This window comes from Heterodontus francisci, chromosome 41 (genome assembly GCF_036365525.1).
Source record: "Heterodontus francisci isolate sHetFra1 chromosome 41, sHetFra1.hap1, whole genome shotgun sequence".
Classification (NCBI taxonomy): domain Eukaryota; kingdom Metazoa; phylum Chordata; class Chondrichthyes; order Heterodontiformes; family Heterodontidae; genus Heterodontus; species Heterodontus francisci.
The window spans coordinates 9,871,176-9,887,276 of NC_090411.1; the positions used below are offsets into that span (position 1 = coordinate 9,871,176).

At 55.6% G+C, this 16,101-nt stretch overlaps 11 non-coding genes and 4 pseudogenes across 11 annotated transcripts; all 15 read left to right on the forward strand.

The window, feature by feature from the left end:
- The first annotated feature begins 2,839 nt into the window (after positions 1-2,839).
- Positions 2,840-3,017, forward strand: LOC137354408 (U2 spliceosomal RNA; annotated as a pseudogene).
- Positions 3,018-3,403: 386 nt separating this feature from the next.
- LOC137354963 (U2 spliceosomal RNA) lies at positions 3,404-3,594 on the forward strand. Its single transcript, XR_010970611.1, has one exon. It is a non-coding gene; the product is annotated as a U2 spliceosomal RNA (small nuclear RNA).
- Positions 3,595-3,980: 386 nt separating this feature from the next.
- LOC137353938 (U2 spliceosomal RNA) lies at positions 3,981-4,171 on the forward strand. Its single transcript, XR_010970088.1, has one exon. It is a non-coding gene; the product is annotated as a U2 spliceosomal RNA (small nuclear RNA).
- Positions 4,172-4,557: 386 nt separating this feature from the next.
- LOC137354964 (U2 spliceosomal RNA) lies at positions 4,558-4,748 on the forward strand. The gene has a single exon (XR_010970612.1). It is a non-coding gene; the product is annotated as a U2 spliceosomal RNA (small nuclear RNA).
- Positions 4,749-5,134: 386 nt separating this feature from the next.
- Positions 5,135-5,325, forward strand: LOC137354966 (U2 spliceosomal RNA). The gene has a single exon (XR_010970613.1). It is a non-coding gene; the product is annotated as a U2 spliceosomal RNA (small nuclear RNA).
- A 386-nt stretch (positions 5,326-5,711) lies between these two features.
- On the forward strand, positions 5,712-5,902 carry LOC137353838 (U2 spliceosomal RNA). The gene has a single exon (XR_010969990.1). It is a non-coding gene; the product is annotated as a U2 spliceosomal RNA (small nuclear RNA).
- A 386-nt stretch (positions 5,903-6,288) lies between these two features.
- Positions 6,289-6,479, forward strand: LOC137354967 (U2 spliceosomal RNA). The gene has a single exon (XR_010970614.1). It is a non-coding gene; the product is annotated as a U2 spliceosomal RNA (small nuclear RNA).
- Positions 6,480-6,865: 386 nt separating this feature from the next.
- On the forward strand, positions 6,866-7,056 carry LOC137354968 (U2 spliceosomal RNA). Its single transcript, XR_010970615.1, has one exon. It is a non-coding gene; the product is annotated as a U2 spliceosomal RNA (small nuclear RNA).
- A 386-nt stretch (positions 7,057-7,442) lies between these two features.
- Positions 7,443-7,633, forward strand: LOC137354969 (U2 spliceosomal RNA). Its single transcript, XR_010970616.1, has one exon. It is a non-coding gene; the product is annotated as a U2 spliceosomal RNA (small nuclear RNA).
- Positions 7,634-8,019: 386 nt separating this feature from the next.
- On the forward strand, positions 8,020-8,128 carry LOC137354777 (U2 spliceosomal RNA; annotated as a pseudogene).
- Positions 8,129-13,328: 5,200 nt separating this feature from the next.
- Positions 13,329-13,519, forward strand: LOC137354398 (U2 spliceosomal RNA). The gene has a single exon (XR_010970411.1). It is a non-coding gene; the product is annotated as a U2 spliceosomal RNA (small nuclear RNA).
- Positions 13,520-13,907: 388 nt separating this feature from the next.
- Positions 13,908-14,017, forward strand: LOC137354762 (U2 spliceosomal RNA; annotated as a pseudogene).
- Positions 14,018-14,740: 723 nt separating this feature from the next.
- Positions 14,741-14,917, forward strand: LOC137354358 (U2 spliceosomal RNA; annotated as a pseudogene).
- Positions 14,918-15,303: 386 nt separating this feature from the next.
- LOC137354971 (U2 spliceosomal RNA) lies at positions 15,304-15,494 on the forward strand. Its single transcript, XR_010970618.1, has one exon. It is a non-coding gene; the product is annotated as a U2 spliceosomal RNA (small nuclear RNA).
- Positions 15,495-15,880: 386 nt separating this feature from the next.
- Positions 15,881-16,071, forward strand: LOC137354972 (U2 spliceosomal RNA). The gene has a single exon (XR_010970619.1). It is a non-coding gene; the product is annotated as a U2 spliceosomal RNA (small nuclear RNA).
- The last annotated feature ends 30 nt before the right edge of the window (positions 16,072-16,101 follow it).

Sequence of the window (16,101 nt, forward strand, 5' to 3'; positions counted from 1 at the left end):
ACCGTGAAACCCCTCTTTGAGTCTCCAGTTCACTGGTGGGAAGCGATTAAGGAGAACATCAAGAGGTTCTTCATCCACAAAGGTGTTCAGAAGGCGAGAGAGAGACAGAGGGAACTGTCCCGACTCCAGAAAATTATGCAAAATCTACTCCGGTTGCAGTCAATGGGGGTCGAGGTCAAGGAGGACCTCCAAGAGGTGAAGAGCCAGCAGGCCTCGCTCTTTGCCAAGGAGGCCTCCAAGATCATCTTCCGGTCCAGAGTCCGCTCCATCGAGCAGGATGAGACGTGCTCGCGTTACTTCTTCCAAAAGGTACACAGAGAGAGCTCTGTTATCAGCAGCCTGAAGGAAGAAGATGGCTCGGTAACGTCTTCGCAGTCCGACATACTAAGGATCAGCAAATCCTTTTATGCTGGGCTGTATGACGCGAAGCCCACAGACAGCAGAGCCTCCCAGTCCTTCCTGTCATCTATCACAGAGGTCTTAGATGACAGCAGGAGGGAGGGACTGGACAAGCCGCTAACTCTGGACGAGCTGACAAAGGCCGTCGAGTCTTTCGAGGCGAGTAAAACTCCCGGGAGCGACGGCTTACCGGTCGAGTTGTACTCGGCCCTGTGGGACTGGGTCGGCCCGGACCTGCTGGAAGTATACGAGAGTATGCTCCTGGCCGGCAGCATGTCAGAGACCATGAGAAAAGGCATCATCACCCTCATTTACAAGCAGAAGGGGGAGAGGGCAGAAATCAGAAATTGGCGGCCCATCTCACTGCTTAATGTTGATTACAAGATTCTGTCCAAAGTCATAGCCAGTCGAGTCAAGTCTGCTCTGGAGTTGGTGATTCACCCCGATCAGACCTGTACTGTACCCGGCAGGAAGATCTCTGATAGTCTCGCGCTACTCAGGGATACGATCGCCTACGTACGGGACAGGAGGGTGGACACCTGCCTCATCAGCCTGGACCAGGAGAAGGCTTTTGACAGGATATCGCACACCTACATGATGGACGTGCTTTCCAAAATGGGGTTTGGGGAGGGAATCTGCAATTGGATCCAACTGCTCTACACAAACATCAGTAGCGCAGTGTCAATCAACGGGTGGGAATCTGAAAGTTTCCCGATCAAATCTGGAGTCAGACAGGGCTGTCCTCTGTCCCCGGTCTTGTTTGTTTGCTGTATTGAACCCTTTGCTGAGTCTATTAGGAAGGATGCGAGCATAAGAGGGGTGACAATCCCAGGCAGCGGAGGCACTCAGGTCAAAACCTCCCTGTACATGGATGACGTCGCCGTCTTCTGCTCGGATCCGCTGTCCGTGCGCAGACTGATGAGCATCTGCGACCAGTTCGAACTGGCCTCGGGAGCCAAAGTTAACCACGGCAAGAGCGAGGCCATGTTCTTTGGGAACTGGGCTGACCGATCCTTTGTCCCCTTCACCGTCAGGTCAGATTACCTGAAGGTGCTGGGGATATGGTTCGGAAGGGCCGGGGCGTGCACCAAAACATGGGAGGAGCGAGTAGCCAAGGTACGACAAAAGTTGGGCATGTGGGGGCAGCGATCTCTCTCCATTGTGGGTAAGAACCTGGTCATCAGGTGCGAGGCGCTCACGTTGTTGCTCTACGTGGCGCAGGTCTGGCCCATACCCCACTCCTGCGCCGTGGCAGTCACCCGAGCCATTTTCCGCTTCGTCTGGGGATCTAAAATGGACCGGGTCCGGAGGGACACGATGTTCAAATCTCTGGACATGGGCGGGAAAAATGTACCCAACTTGGCCCTCATCCTGATGACCACCTTCGTGTGCGGCTGCATCAAGCTATGTGTCGATCCCCAGTACGCAAACTCCAAGTGTCACTACGTGCTGAGGTTCTATCTGTCCCCGGTGTTGCGAAGGATGGGCCTGGTCACATTGCCGCGGAACGCTCCGTGCAGTTGGGCGGCGCCGTACCACCTATCCTTCGTGGAGCAGTTTCTGCGGAAAAACACATTTGACCACCGGTCCATCAGGCAGTGGTCTGCACGGAATGTCCTCAAGGCCCTACGGGAAAAGGAAACGGTGGATCCTGTCGGATGGTTCCCCGAGCAGACCGTCAAAGTCATTTGGCGGAATGCCTCATCACCAGAACTTTCAAACAAGCACCAAGACGTAGCTTGGCTGGTGGTGAGAAGGGCCCTCCCCGTCAGATCCTTCATGCACACCCGAAGTCTCGCCCCCTCCGCACAGTGCCCCCGCGTTGGCTGTGGTGGGGAAGAGACGGTCGCCCACCTCCTCCTGGAATGTGCCTTTGCAAAGCAGGTGTGGAAAGAGATGCAGTGGTTTTTGTCAAGGTTCATCCCAAGCAGCTCTGTAACACAGGAGTCTGTGCTCTACGGGCTGTTCCCAGGGACGCACACCGAGACAAACATCAACTGCTGCTGGAGGGCTATCAATTCGGTGAAAGACGCCCTTTGGTCTGCCCGAAACTTGCTGGTCTTCCAGCGCAAAGAGTTGTCCACCACCGAATGTTGCAGACTGGCACATTCCAAGGTCCAGGACTACGTGCTGAGGGACGCACTAAAGCTTGGGGCAGCCGCAGCAAAGGCTCAATGGGGAAAGACCACAGTGTAAGGTTCCTCACCAAGCTGGACTGAGGGGCTGGAACCATGGGAAGCCCCTCGAACTGCATCGTTAATATTCTCAATTGCTGTAAATGTAAAACTGTAATTGACATGACAGTTGTGAAACGGAAGGGTTGGGAAGAAACTCATGACATTATTGAAAGAAACTGATCTCTTTTGCAATGTTTGTATTTTTTCGTGCTGTTTGGAAACTGTTTGGCAATGTAATTTTTACAGATTTTTATGAATAAAGTATATTTTGGAAATAAAAAAAAAAACTCTGTTCTTATCAGTTTAATATCTGATACGTCCCCTATCTGGGGACCAAATATTAAATTGATTTTTGGGACAGGGAGATGGAACAGGGGCTTGCCCCGTCCACTCCATGCATCCACCTGGTATTGCAGTGTTTCCAGGAGCGGTGCAGCTTCCCCCCTCCATGGGGGCGAGACCCCTGCTGAAAAATAGAATTCGCAATAGTGACGGCGCTGCTGCTCGGCTGACTTTGCTGCAGTTTTCCGTGGGCGCTACGCTGCCCCCTGTTGGATTGCCCCGCAGTTGCAGGCCGCCCTTCGCTGCCCAGCGCGCGCGTGTCTTTTTTCCTGCGCAATGCCTCGCGCAGAAGCGCAAGGAATGGCTGCGCGTGGCATGCACGCGTGCTTTCCTTTCTGCTTGCAAGGCCCGGCAACAAAAGGAGCTCTGGCTCAAAGACCGCCCGCCGTCGCCTCTTTCGCCCTAGGCTCGCCCACCCGGCGTCTACTTTGAGGTAGAGGCCGCACGCCGGGCCTGACGCGCGCAGCAAACGCAGTTTTACGGCCATCGCTTCTCGGCCTTTTGGCTAAGATCAAGTGTAGTATCTGTTCTTATCAGTTTAATATCTGATACGTCCCCTATCTGGGGACCAAATATTAAATTGATTTTTGGGACAGGGAGATGGAACAGGGGCTTGCCCCGTCCACTCCATGCATCCACCTGGTATTGCAGTGTTTCCAGGAGCGGTGCAGCTTCCCCCCTCCATGGGTGCGAGACCCCTGCTGAAAAATAGAATTCGCAATAGTGACGGCGCTGCTGCTCGGCTGACTTTGCTGCAGTTTTCCGTGGGCGCTACGCTGCCCCCTGTTGGATTGCCCCGCAGTTGCAGGCCGCCCTTTGCTGCCCAGCGCGCGCGTGTCTTTTTTCCTGCGCAATGCCTCGCGCAGAAGCGCAAGGAATGGCTGCGCGTGGCATGCACGCGTGCTTTCCTTTCTGCTTGCAAGGCCCGGCAACAAAAGGAGCTCTGGCTCAAAGACCGCCCGCCGTCGCCTCTTTCGCCCTAGGCTCGCCCACCCGGCGGCTACTTTGAGGTAGAGGCCGCACGCCGGGCCTGACGCGCGCAGCGAACGCAGTTTTACGGCCATCGCTTCTCGGCCTTATGGCTAAGATCAAGTGTAGTATCTGTTCTTATCAGTTTAATATCTGATACGTCCCCTATCTGGGGACCAAATATTAAATTGATTTTTGGGACAGGGAGATGGAACAGGGGCTTGCCCCGTTCACTCCATGTATCCACCTGGTATTGCAGTGTTTCCAGGAGCGGTGCAGCTTCCCCCCTCCATGGTGGCGAGACCCCTGCTGAAAAATAGAATTCGCAATAGTGACGGCGCTGCTGCTCGGCTGACTTTGCTGCAGTTTTCCGTGGGCGCTACGCTGCCCCCTGTTGGATTGCCCCGCAGTTGCAGGCCGCCCTTTGCTGCCCAGCGCGCGCGTGTCTTTTTTCCTGCGCAATGCCTCGCGCAGAAGCGCAAGGAATGGCTGCGCGTGGCATGCACGCGTGCTTTCCTTTCTGCTTGCAAGGCCCGGCAACAAAAGGAGCTCTGGCTCAAAGACCGCCCGCCGTCGCCTCTTTCGCCCTAGGCTCGCCCACCCGGCGGCTACTTTGAGGTAGAGGCCGCACGCCGGGCCTGACGCGCGCAGCAAACGCAGTTTTACGGCCATCGCTTCTCGGCCTTTTGGCTAAGATCAAGTGTAGTATCTGTTCTTATCAGTTTAATATCTGATACGTCCCCTATCTGGGGACCAAATATTAAATTGATTTTTGGGACAGGGAGATGGAACAGGGGCTTGCCCCGTCCACTCCATGCATCCACCTGGTATTGCAGTGTTTCCAGGAGCGGTGCAGCTTCCCCCCTCCATGGGGGCGAGACCCCTGCTGAAAAATAGAATTCGCAATAGTGACGGCGCTGCTGCTCGGCTGACTTTGCTGCAGTTTTCCGTGGGCGCTACGCTGCCCCCTGTTGGATTGCCCCGCAGTTGCAGGCCGCCCTTTGCTGCCCAGCGCGCGCGTGTCTTTTTTCCTGCGCAATGCCTCGCGCAGAAGCGCAAGGAATGGCTGCGCGTGGCATGCACGCGTGCTTTCCTTTCTGCTTGCAAGGCCCGGCAACAAAAGGAGCTCTGGCTCAAAGACCGCCCGCCGTCGCCTCTTTCGCCCTAGGCTCGCCCACCCGGCGGCTACTTTGAGGGAGAGGCCGCACGCCGGGCCTGACGCGCGCAGCAAACGCAGTTTTACGGCCATCGCTTCTCGGCCTTTTGGCTAAGATCAAGTGTAGTATCTGTTCTTATCAGTTTAATATCTGATACGTCCCCTATCTGGGGACCAAATATTAAATTGATTTTTGGGACAGGGAGATGGAACAGGGGCTTGCCCCGTCCACTCCATGCATCCACCTGGTATTGCAGTGTTTCCAGGAGCGGTGCAGCTTCCCCCCTCCATGGGTGCGAGACCCCTGCTGAAAAATAGAATTCGCAATAGTGACGGCGCTGCTGCTCGGCTGACTTTGCTGCAGTTTTCCGTGGGCGCTACGCTGCCCCCTGTTGGATTGCCCCGCAGTTGCAGGCCGCCCTTTGCTGCCCAGCGCGCGCGTGTCTTTTTTCCTGCGCAATGCCTCGCGCAGAAGCGCAAGGAATGGCTGCGCGTGGCATGCACGCGTGATTTCCTTTCTGCTTGCAAGGCCCGGCAACAAAAGGAGCTCTGGCTCAAAGACCGCCCGCCGTCGCCTCTTTCGCCCTAGGCTCGCCCACCCGGCGGCTACTTTGAGGTAGAGGCCGCACGCCGGGCCTGACGCGCGCAGCGAACGCAGTTTTACGGCCATCGCTTCTCGGCCTTATGGCTAAGATCAAGTGTAGTATCTGTTCTTATCAGTTTAATATCTGATACGTCCCCTATCTGGGGACCAAATATTAAATTGATTTTTGGGACAGGGAGATGGAACAGGGGCTTGCCCCGTTCACTCCATGCATCCACCTGGTATTGCAGTGTTTCCAGGAGCGGTGCAGCTTCCCCCCTCCATGGGGGCGAGACCCCTGCTGAAAAATAGAATTCGCAATAGTGACGGCGCTGCTGCTCGGCTGACTTTGCTGCAGTTTTCCGTGGGCGCTACGCTGCCCCCTGTTGGATTGCCCCGCAGTTGCAGGCCGCCCTTTGCTGCCCAGCGCGCGCGTGTCTTTTTTCCTGCGCAATGCCTCGCGCAGAAGCGCAAGGAATGGCTGCGCGTGGCATGCACGCGTGCTTTCCTTTCTGCTTGCAAAGCCCGGCAACAAAAGGAGCTCTGGCTCAAAGACCGCCCGCCGTCGCCTCTTTCGCCCTAGGCTCGCCCACCCGGCGGCTACTTTGAGGTAGAGGCCGCACGCCGGGCCTGACGCGCGCAGCAAACGCAGTTTTACGGCCATCGCTTCTCGGCCTTTTGGCTAAGATCAAGTGTAGTATCTGTTCTTATCAGTTTAATATCTGATACGTCCCCTATCTGGGGACCAAATATTAAATTGATTTTTGGGACAGGGAGATGGAACAGGGGCTTGCCCCGTCCACTCCATGCATCCACCTGGTATTGCAGTGTTTCCAGGAGCGGTGCAGCTTCCCCCCTCCACGGGGGCGAGACCCCTGCTGAAAAATAGAATTCGCAATAGTGACGGCGCTGCTGCTCGGCTGACTTTGCTGCAGTTTTCCGTGGGCGCTACGCTGCCCCCTGTTGGATTGCCCCGCAGTTGCAGGCCGCCCTTTGCTGCCCAGCGCGCGCGTGTCTTTTTTCCTGCGCAATGCCTCGCGCAGAAGCGCAAGGAATGGCTGCGCGTGGCATGCACGCGTGCTTTCCTTTCTGCTTGCAAGGCCCGGCAACAAAAGGAGCTCTGGCTCAAAGACCGCCCGCCGTCGCCTCTTTCGCCCTAGGCTCGCCCACCCGGCGGCTACTTTGAGGTAGAGGCCGCACGCCGGGCCTGACGCGCGCAGCAAACGCAGTTTTACGGCCATCGCTTCTCGGCCTTTTGGCTAAGATCAAGTGTAGTATCTGTTCTTATCAGTTTAATATCTGATACGTCCCCTATCTGGGGACCAAATATTAAATTGATTTTTGGGACAGGGAGATGGAACAGGGGCTTGCCCCGTCCACTCCATGCATCCACCTGGTATTGCAGTGTTTCCAGGAGCGGTGCAGCTTCCCCCCTCCATGGGGGCGAGACCCCTGCTGAAAAATAGAATTCGCAATAGTGACGGCGCTGCTGCTCGGCTGACTTTGCTGCAGTTTTCCGTGGGCGCTACGCTGCCCCCTGTTGGATTGCCCCGCAGTTGCAGGCCGCCCTTTGCTGCCCAGCGCGCGCGTGTCTTTTTTTCTGCGCAATGCCTCGTGAAGAAGCGCAAGGAATGGCTGCGCGTGGCATGCACGCGTGCTTTCCTTTCTGCTTGCAAGGCCCGGCAACAAAAGGAGCTCTGGCTCAAAGACCGCCCGCCGTCGCCTCTTTCGCCCTAGGCTCGCCCACCCGGCGGCTACTTTGAGGTAGAGGCCGCACGCCGGGCCTGACGCGCGCAGCAAACGCAGTTTTACGGCCATCGCTTCTCGGCCTTTTGGCTAAGATCAAGTGTAGTATCTGTTCTTATCAGTTTAATATCTGATACGTCCCCTATCTGGGGACCAAATATTAAATTGATTTTTGGGACAGGGAGATGGAACAGGGGCTTGCCCCGTCCACTCCATGCATCCACCTGGTATTGCAGTGTTTCCAGGAGCGGTGCAGCTTCCCCCCTCCATGGGTGCGAGACCCCTGCTGAAAAATAGAATTCGCAATAGTGACGGCGCTGCTGCTCGGCTGACTTTGCTGCAGTTTTCCATGGGCGCTACGCTGCCCCCTGTTGGATTGCCCCGCAGTTGCAGGCCGCCCTTTGCTGCCCAGCGCGCGCGTGTCTTTTTTCCTGCGCAATGCCTCGCGCAGAAGCGCAAGGAATGGCTGCGCGTGGCATGCACGCGTGCTTTCCTTTCTGCTTGCAAGGCCCGGCAACAAAAGGAGCTCTGGCTCAAAGACCGCCTGCCGTCGCCTCTTTCGCCCGAGGCTCGCCCACCCGGCGGCTACTTTGACGTAGAGGCCGCACGCCGGGCCTGACGCGCGCAGCAAACGCAGTTTTAGGGCCATCGCTTCTCGGCCTTTTGGCTAAGATCAAGTGTCGTATCTGTTCTTATCAGTGCTTATTTGATTGAGAAGAGACCATGATCATTGCCTTTTGATCCTGGGGAAGCTTTGAGTAAAATGGCTATAACCAATTTTCGAGCTTCGGGCCAGGGAGTGCGCAACACCGTTCGGGTGGTGGTGAAGGACAAGGAAGGAGATGCACCGGTCGATCGCACCTTCTTCATCAAGAAAATTCTTTTCGATTGCTGCGGATTTCAAGCGACGGACGTCTTCTGCCTGCAGGATTTCCCCAGCAGTGGATACTTCGACGTGACGTTCCGGAACGTGGCGGGATGCATCAAGTTCCTGAAGGTGTTCAAGGAGAAAGGGGACCGGGCGCCACTGTCGATCCTCACAGCGGAGCCGCTCTTCACGCTTCCGTCACAACGGGACCGGGTGGTGACGATTCACCTCTACAACCCCCATGTTCCGGTGGTGGATGTACTCACCTTTCTCGCCAGGTACGTCGAGGTGGCCGGCAGCAGCACTGATGTCAAGGACCCCTTTGGGATCTGGACCAGCAAGCGGCAGGTCAAGGTGACCTTGAAGGTAGATCCCAGTGGAGCCATCATCCACCCTCCCTCCAGCTTCGCTATCGGGGGAAGTCGAGGCTTCTTGGTCTATGCTGGGCAGCCCAGAGTTTGTCGCACCTGTGGCAAATCTGGTCACATGGCAGCCAACTGCAGCACGGTTGTTTGCAAGAACTGCAAGGAGGAAGGCCATCAGACCAAGGACTGTAAGCAGACTAAGTGTTGCAACTTGTGCGGTGCGGCAGGCCATCTCTACAAGACCTGTCCCAAACGTTGTCAAAGCTATGCTCAGGCGGCAAGGTCCAAGGAATGGCCGGGCGAAGGTTCGACGAAGGCGTCCGCTGTTCGAAAGGAGACCAGCAACCTTCTCCGCAGTGAGGAACTTCAACCTGAGAAGGAAGGGGAGGCGGCTGAAACCAACGACCCAGCACCTACCCAGCGCCCGGAAACCCCTCCCCCACAGACAGAATCAATGGAGGAGGAGGCAGCAGATGGACAAACAGGTCAGTGGCAAGTGGTCCAGAGGAGAACCACAAAGAAAAAACATCCCAAAGCCACCACCCAAACCAGTGGCAAGAGGAGGCTCTCTTCTGAATCAGACTGCAACAACTCCTCTTCACTGGACGGGGAAATGCTGGAACGACAGCCCCTTCAAAAGAGGCGGCAGAACTCTGAGATGGATGATAAAGCATCCCAGCCCCCGGGCACTGGAAGCTGTGATGGGCCCAGCGTGCCCCAACCCCAATGCCCCACACGTAACGACGTGGCCAACGCATCTCAGCTCCAGGACACCGGGAGCAAAGACACGTCTGGCGCACCTGAGCTCCGGGAGACCGGGAGCTGTGATGTTTTCGAGGAGGAACAGATGGAAGCAGCTGAGGACAACCCAATCCTCTCTGCCTACAAGACCCCCCCGATGTCACCCGAGCGGCACAAACCCTGCATGAAAAATCAGGAGGGGTTTCTGAGCCCAACCAACGTGAAACTGCTTGCGCATACGATGGGTATGCAGGAACATCCCGAAGGGGAAGGACTGGGACTAGCGAGGACAAATGGTATGGGAAGCAACAACTAATTTTTAGTAAAAAATGGGTGTAAGAATTGCTTCCATTAATGTGCGTAGCATTAAATCGACTACGCGATGTGTTTCAACCTTGGATTACCTTGCCAAGGTCAAAGCTGACCTACTGTTTCTGCAGGAGTGTGGAATACCACACCTCAGCACCTACAGGCAGTGGTCGCGATGGTGGTCCCACGGGCCATCGATCTGGTCGGGGGGTAATGACTGCCGTTCCTCCGGCCTGGGTATTCTGCTGCGGGGAGGTAACTTCACCATCTCCGAAGTTAAGGAGGTGGTGGGCGGCCGCCTGCTCGTAGCAGACGTGATGTACAACAAGGCTCCGCTCCGGTTGATCAACGTGTACGCCCCGGTACAACGCAGCGAGCGGCTGACCGTCTTCCAGCAGCTCCCACTGCTGCTGGCGACGTCCAGGCCGGTCATCCTAGGCGGTGACTTCAACTGCATCATCGATGCGGCTGGACGATCCGGCAGTGACGACAGCAAACTGGACGGTACGTCCAGATTCCTAAGAGAAACAGTTAAGGATGCCAAACTGCACGACGTCTTCAGCAAACCTGCAGACGGAGCGCAGCGCAGATACACATGGTCAAGATCGGACGGGTCTGCCCGTTCCAGGATTGACTTCCTGTTTGTGTCCCGTGCTGTCACGGTCGGATCCACCGACGTCAAGCCGGTGTTCTTCTCCGACCACTGCCTCTTACTGGCCGACTGTCACTTACAGGACGACCAGCGGGTTGGCAGAGGGACGTGGAAGCTCAATGCGACACTGCTGACCCCAGAGAACGTTGAGGAACTCAAAAGGGATTACAAAGGTTGGAGGACCGTGAAACCCCTCTTTGAGCCTCCAGTTCACTGGTGGGAAGCGATTAAGGAGAACATCAAGAGGTTCTTCATCCACAAAGGTGTTCAGAAGGCGAGAGAGAGACAGAGGGAACTGTCCCGACTCCAGAAAATTATGCAAAATCTACTCCGGTTGCAGTCAATGGGGGTCGAGGTCAAGGAGGACCTCCAAGAGGTGAAGAGCCAGCAGGCCTCGCTCTTTGCCAAGGAGGCCTCCAAGATCATCTTCCGGTCCAGAGTCCGCTCCATCGAGCAGGATGAGACGTGCTCGCGTTACTTCTTCCAAAAGGTACACAGAGAGAGCTCTGTTATCAGCAGCCTGAAGGAAGAAGATGGCTCGGTAACGTCTTCGCAGTCCGACATACTAAGGATCAGCAAATCCTTTTATGCTGGGCTGTATGACGCGAAGCCCACAGACAGCAGAGCCTCCCAGTCCTTCCTGTCATCTATCACAGAGGTCTTAGATGACAGCAGGAGGGAGGGACTGGACAAGCCGCTAACTCTGGACGAGCTGACAAAGGCCGTCGAGTCTTTCGAGGCGAGTAAAACTCCCGGGAGCGACGGCTTACCGGTCGAGTTGTACTCGGCCCTGTGGGACTGGGTCGGCCCGGACCTGCTGGAAGTATACGAGAGTATGCTCCTTGCCGGTAGCATGTCAGAATCCATGAGAAAAGGCATCATCACCCTCATTTACAAGCAGAAGGGGGAGAGGGTAGAAATCAGAAATTGGCGGCCCATCTCACTGCTTAATGTTGATTACAAGATTCTGTCCAAAGTCATAGCCAGTCGAGTCAAGTCTGCTCTGGAGCTGGTGATTCACCCCGATCAGACCTGTACTGTACCCGGCAGGAAGATCTCTGATAGCCTCGCGCTACTCAGGGATACGATCGCCTACGTACGGGACAGGAGGGTGGACACCTGCCTCATCAGCCTGGACCAGGAGAAGGCTTTTGACAGGATATCGCACACCTACATGATGGACGTGCTTTCCAAAATGGGGTTTGGGGAGGGAATCTGCAATTGGATCCAACTGCTCTACACAAACATCAGTAGCGCAGTGTCAATCAACGGGTGGGAATCTGAAAGTTTCCCGATCAAATCTGGAGTCAGACAGGGCTGTCCTCTTTCCCCGGTCTTGTTTGTTTGCTGTATTGAACCCTTTGCTGAGTCTATTAGGAAGGATGCGAGCATAAGAGGGGTGACAATCCCAGGCAGCGGAGGCACTCAGGTCAAAACCTCCCTGTACATGGATGACGTCGCCGTCTTCTGCTCGGATCCGCTGTCCGTGCGCAGACTGATGAGCATCTGCGACCAGTTCGAACTGGCCTCGGGAGCCAAAGTTAACCACGGCAAGAGCGAGGCCATGTTCTTTGGGAACTGGGCTGACCGATCCTTTGTCCCCTTCACCGTCAGGTCAGATTACCTGAAGGTGCTGGGGATATGGTTCGGAAGGGCCGGGGCGTGCACCAAAACATGGGAGGAGCGAGTAGCCAAGGTACGACAAAAGTTGGGCATGTGGGGGCAGCGGTCTCTCTCCATTGTGGGTAAGAACCTGGTCATCAGGTGCGAGGCGCTCACGTTGTTGCTCTACGTGGCGCAGGTCTGGCCCATACCCCACTCCTGCACCGTGGCAGTCACCCGAGCCATTTTCCGCTTCGTCTGGGGATCTAAAATGGACCGGGTCCGGAGGGACACGATGTTCAAATCTCTGGACAAGGGCGGGAAAAATGTACCCAACGTGGCCCTCATCCTGATGACCACCTTCGTGTGCGGCTGCATCAAGCTATGTGTAGATCCCCAGTACGCAAACTCCAAGTGTCACTACGTGCTGAGGTTCTATCTGTCCCCGGTGTTGCGAAGGATGGGCCTGGTCACATTGCCGCGGAACGCTCCGTGCAGTTGGGCGGCGCCGTACCACCTATCCTTCGTGGAGCAGTTTCTGCGGAAAAACACATTTGACCACCGGTCCATCAGGCAGTGGTCTGCACGGAATGTCCTCAAGGCCCTACGGGAAAAGGAAACGGTGGATCCTGTCGGATGGTTCCCCGAGCAGACCGTCAAAGTCATTTGGCGGAATGCCTCATCACCAGAACTTTCAAACAAGCACCAAGACGTAGCTTGGCTGGTGGTGAGAAGGGCCCTCCCCGTCAGATCCTTCATGCACACCCGAAGTCTCGCCCCCTCCGCACAGTGCCCCCGCGTTGGCTGTGGTGGGGAAGAGACGGTCGCCCACCTCCTCCTGGAATGTGCCTTTGCAAAGCAGGTGTGGAAAGAGATGCAGTGGTTTTTGTCAAGGTTCATCCCAAGCAGCTCTGTAACACAGGAGTCTGTGCTCTACGGGCTGTTCCCAGGGACGCACACCGAGACAAACATCAACTGCTGCTGGAGGGCTATCAATTCGGTGAAAGACGCCCTTTGGTCTGCCCGAAACTTGCTGGTCTTCCAGCGCAAAGAGTTGTCCACCACCGAATGTTGCAGACTGGCACATTCCAAGGTCCAGGACTACGTGCTGAGGGACGCACTAAAGCTTGGGGCAGCCGCAGCAAAGGCTCAATGGGGAAAGACCACAGTGTAATGTTCCCCCACCAAGCTGGACTGAGGGGCTGGAACCATGGGAAGCCCCTCGAACTGTATCGTTAATATTCTGAATTGCTGTAAATGTAAAACTGTAATTGACATGACAATTGTGAAACGGAAGGGTTGGGAAGAAACTCATGACATTATTGAAAGAAACTGATCTCTTTTGCAATGTTTGTATTTTTTCGTGCTGGTTGGAAACTGTTTGGCAATGTAATTTTTACAGATTTTTATGAATAAAGTATATTTTGGAAAAAAAAAAAAAAAAAAAAAAAAAAAAATCTGTTCTTATCAGTTTAATATCTGATACGTCCCCTATCTGGGGACCAAATATTAAATTGATTTTTGGGACAGGGAGATGGAGCAGGGGCTTGCCCCGTCCACTCCATGCATCCACCTGGTATTGCAGTGTTTCCAGGAGCGGTGCAGCTACCCCCCTCCATGGGGGCGAGACCCCTGCCGAAAAATAGAATTCGCAATAGTGACGGCGCTGCTGCTCGGCTGACTTTGCTGCAGTTTTCCGTGGGCGCTACGCTGCCCCCTGTTGGATTGCCCCGCAGTTGCAGGCCGCCCTTTGCTGCCCAGCGCGCGCGGTTGTCGTTATTCCTGCGCAATACCTCGCGCAGAAGCGCAAGGAATGGCTGCGCGTGGCATGCACGCGTGCTTTCCTTTCTGCTTGCAAGGCCCGGCAACAAAAGGAGCTCTGGCTCAAAGACCGCCCGCCGTCGCCTCTTTCGCCCGAGGCTCGCCCACCCGGCGGCTACTTTGACGTAGAGGCCGCACGCCGGGCCTGACGCGCGCAGCAAACGCGGTTTTAGGGCCATCGCTTCTCGGCCTTTTGGCTAAGATCAAGTGTAGTATCTGTTCTTATCAGGGTTCCCCGAGCAGACCGTCAAAGTCATTTGGCGGAATGCCTCATCACCAGAACTTTCAAACAAGCACCAAGACGTAGCTTGGCTGGTGGTGAGAAGGGCCCTCCCCGTCAGATTCTTCATGCACACCCGAAGTCTCGCCCCCTCCGCACAGTGCCCCCGCGTTGGCTGTGGTGGGGAAGAGACGGTCGCCCACCTTCTCCTGGAATGTGCCTTTGCAAAGCAGGTGTGGAAAGAGATGCAGTGGTTTTTGCCAAGGTTCGTCCCAAGCAGCTCTGTAACACAGGAGTCTGTGCTCTACGGGCTGTTCCCAGGGACGCACACCGAGACAAACATCAACTGCTGCTGGAGGACTATCAATTCGGTGAAAGACGCCCTTTGGTCTGCCCGAAACTTGCTGGTCTTCCAGCGCAAAGAGTTGTCCACTGCCGAATGTTGCAGACTGGCACATTCCAAGGTCCAGGACTACGTGCTGAGGGACGCACTAAAGCTTGGGGCAGCCGCAGCAAAGGCTCAATGGGGAAAGACCACAGTGTAAGGTTCCCCCACCAAGCTGGACTGAGGGGCTGGATCCATGGGAAACCCCTCGAACTGTATCGTTAATATTCTCAATTGCTGTAAATGTAAAACTGTAATTGACATGACAATTGTGAAACGGAAGGGTTGGGAAGAAACTCATGACAGTATTGAAGGAAACTGATCTCCCTTGCAATGTTTGTATTTTTTGGTGCTGTTTGGAAACTGTTTGGCAATGTAATTTTTACAGATTTTTATGAATAAAGTATATTTTGGAAATTAAAAAAAAACTCTGTTCTTATCAGTTTAATATCTGATACGTCCCCTATCTGGGGACCAAATATTAAATTGATTTTTGGGACAGGGAGATGGAACAGGGGCTTGCCCCGTCCACTCCATGCATCCACCTGGTATTGCAGTGTTTCCAGGAGCGGTGCAGCTTCCCCCCTCCATGGGGGCGAGACCCCTGCTGAAAAATAGAATTCGCAATAGTGACGGCGCTGCTGCTCGGCTGACTTTGCTGCAGTTTTCCGTGGGCGCTACGCTGCCCCCTGTTGGATTGCCCCGCAGTTGCAGGCCGCCCTTTGCTGCCCAGCGCGCGCGTGTCTTTTTTCCTGCGCAATGCCTCGCGCAGAAGCGCAAGGAATGGCTGCGCGTGGCATGCACGCGTGCTTTCCTTTCTGCTTGCAAGGCCCGGCAACAAAAGGAGCTCTGGCTCAAAGACCGCCCGCCGTCGCCTCTTTCGCCCTAGGCTCGCCCACCCGGCGGCTACTTTGAGGTAGAGGCCGCACGCCGGGCCTGACGCGCGCAGCAAACACAGTTTTACGGCCATCGCTTCTCGGCCTTTTGGCTAAGATCAAGTGTAGTATCTGTTCTTATCAGTTTAATATCTGATACGTCCCCTATCTGGGGACCAAATATTAAATTGATTTTTGGGACAGGGAGATGGAACAGGGGCTTGCCCCGTCCACTCCATGCATCCACCTGGTATTGCAGTGTTTCCAGGAGCGGTGCAGCTTCCCCCCTCCACGGGGGCGAGACCCCTGCTGAAAAATAGAATTCGCAATAGTGACGGCGCTGCTGCTCGGCTGACTTTGCTGCAGTTTTCCGTGGGCGCTACGCTGCCCCCTGTTGGATTGCCCCGCAGTTGCAGGCCGCCCTTTGCTGCCCAGCGCGCGCGTGTCTTTTTTCCTGCGCAATGCCTCGCGCAGAAGCGCAAGGAATGGCTGCGCGTGGCATGCACGCGTGCTTTCCTTTCTGCTTGCAAGGCCCGGCAACAAAAGGAGCTCTGGCTCAAAGACCGCCCGCCGTCGCCTCTTTCGCCCTAGGCTCGCCCACCCGGCGGCTACTTTGAGGTAGAGGCCGCACGCCGGGCCTGACGCGCGCAGCAAACGCAGTTTTACGGCCATCGCTTCTCGGCCTTTTGGCTAAGATCAAGTGTAGTATCTGTTCTTATCAGTTTAATATCTGATACGTCCCCTATCTGGGGACCAAATATTAAATTGATTTTTGGGACAGGGAGATGGAACAGGGGCTTGCCCCGTCCACTCCATGCATCCACCTGGTATTGCAGTGTTTCCAGGAGCGGTGCAGCTTCCCCCCTCCATGGGTGCGAGACCCCTGCTGAA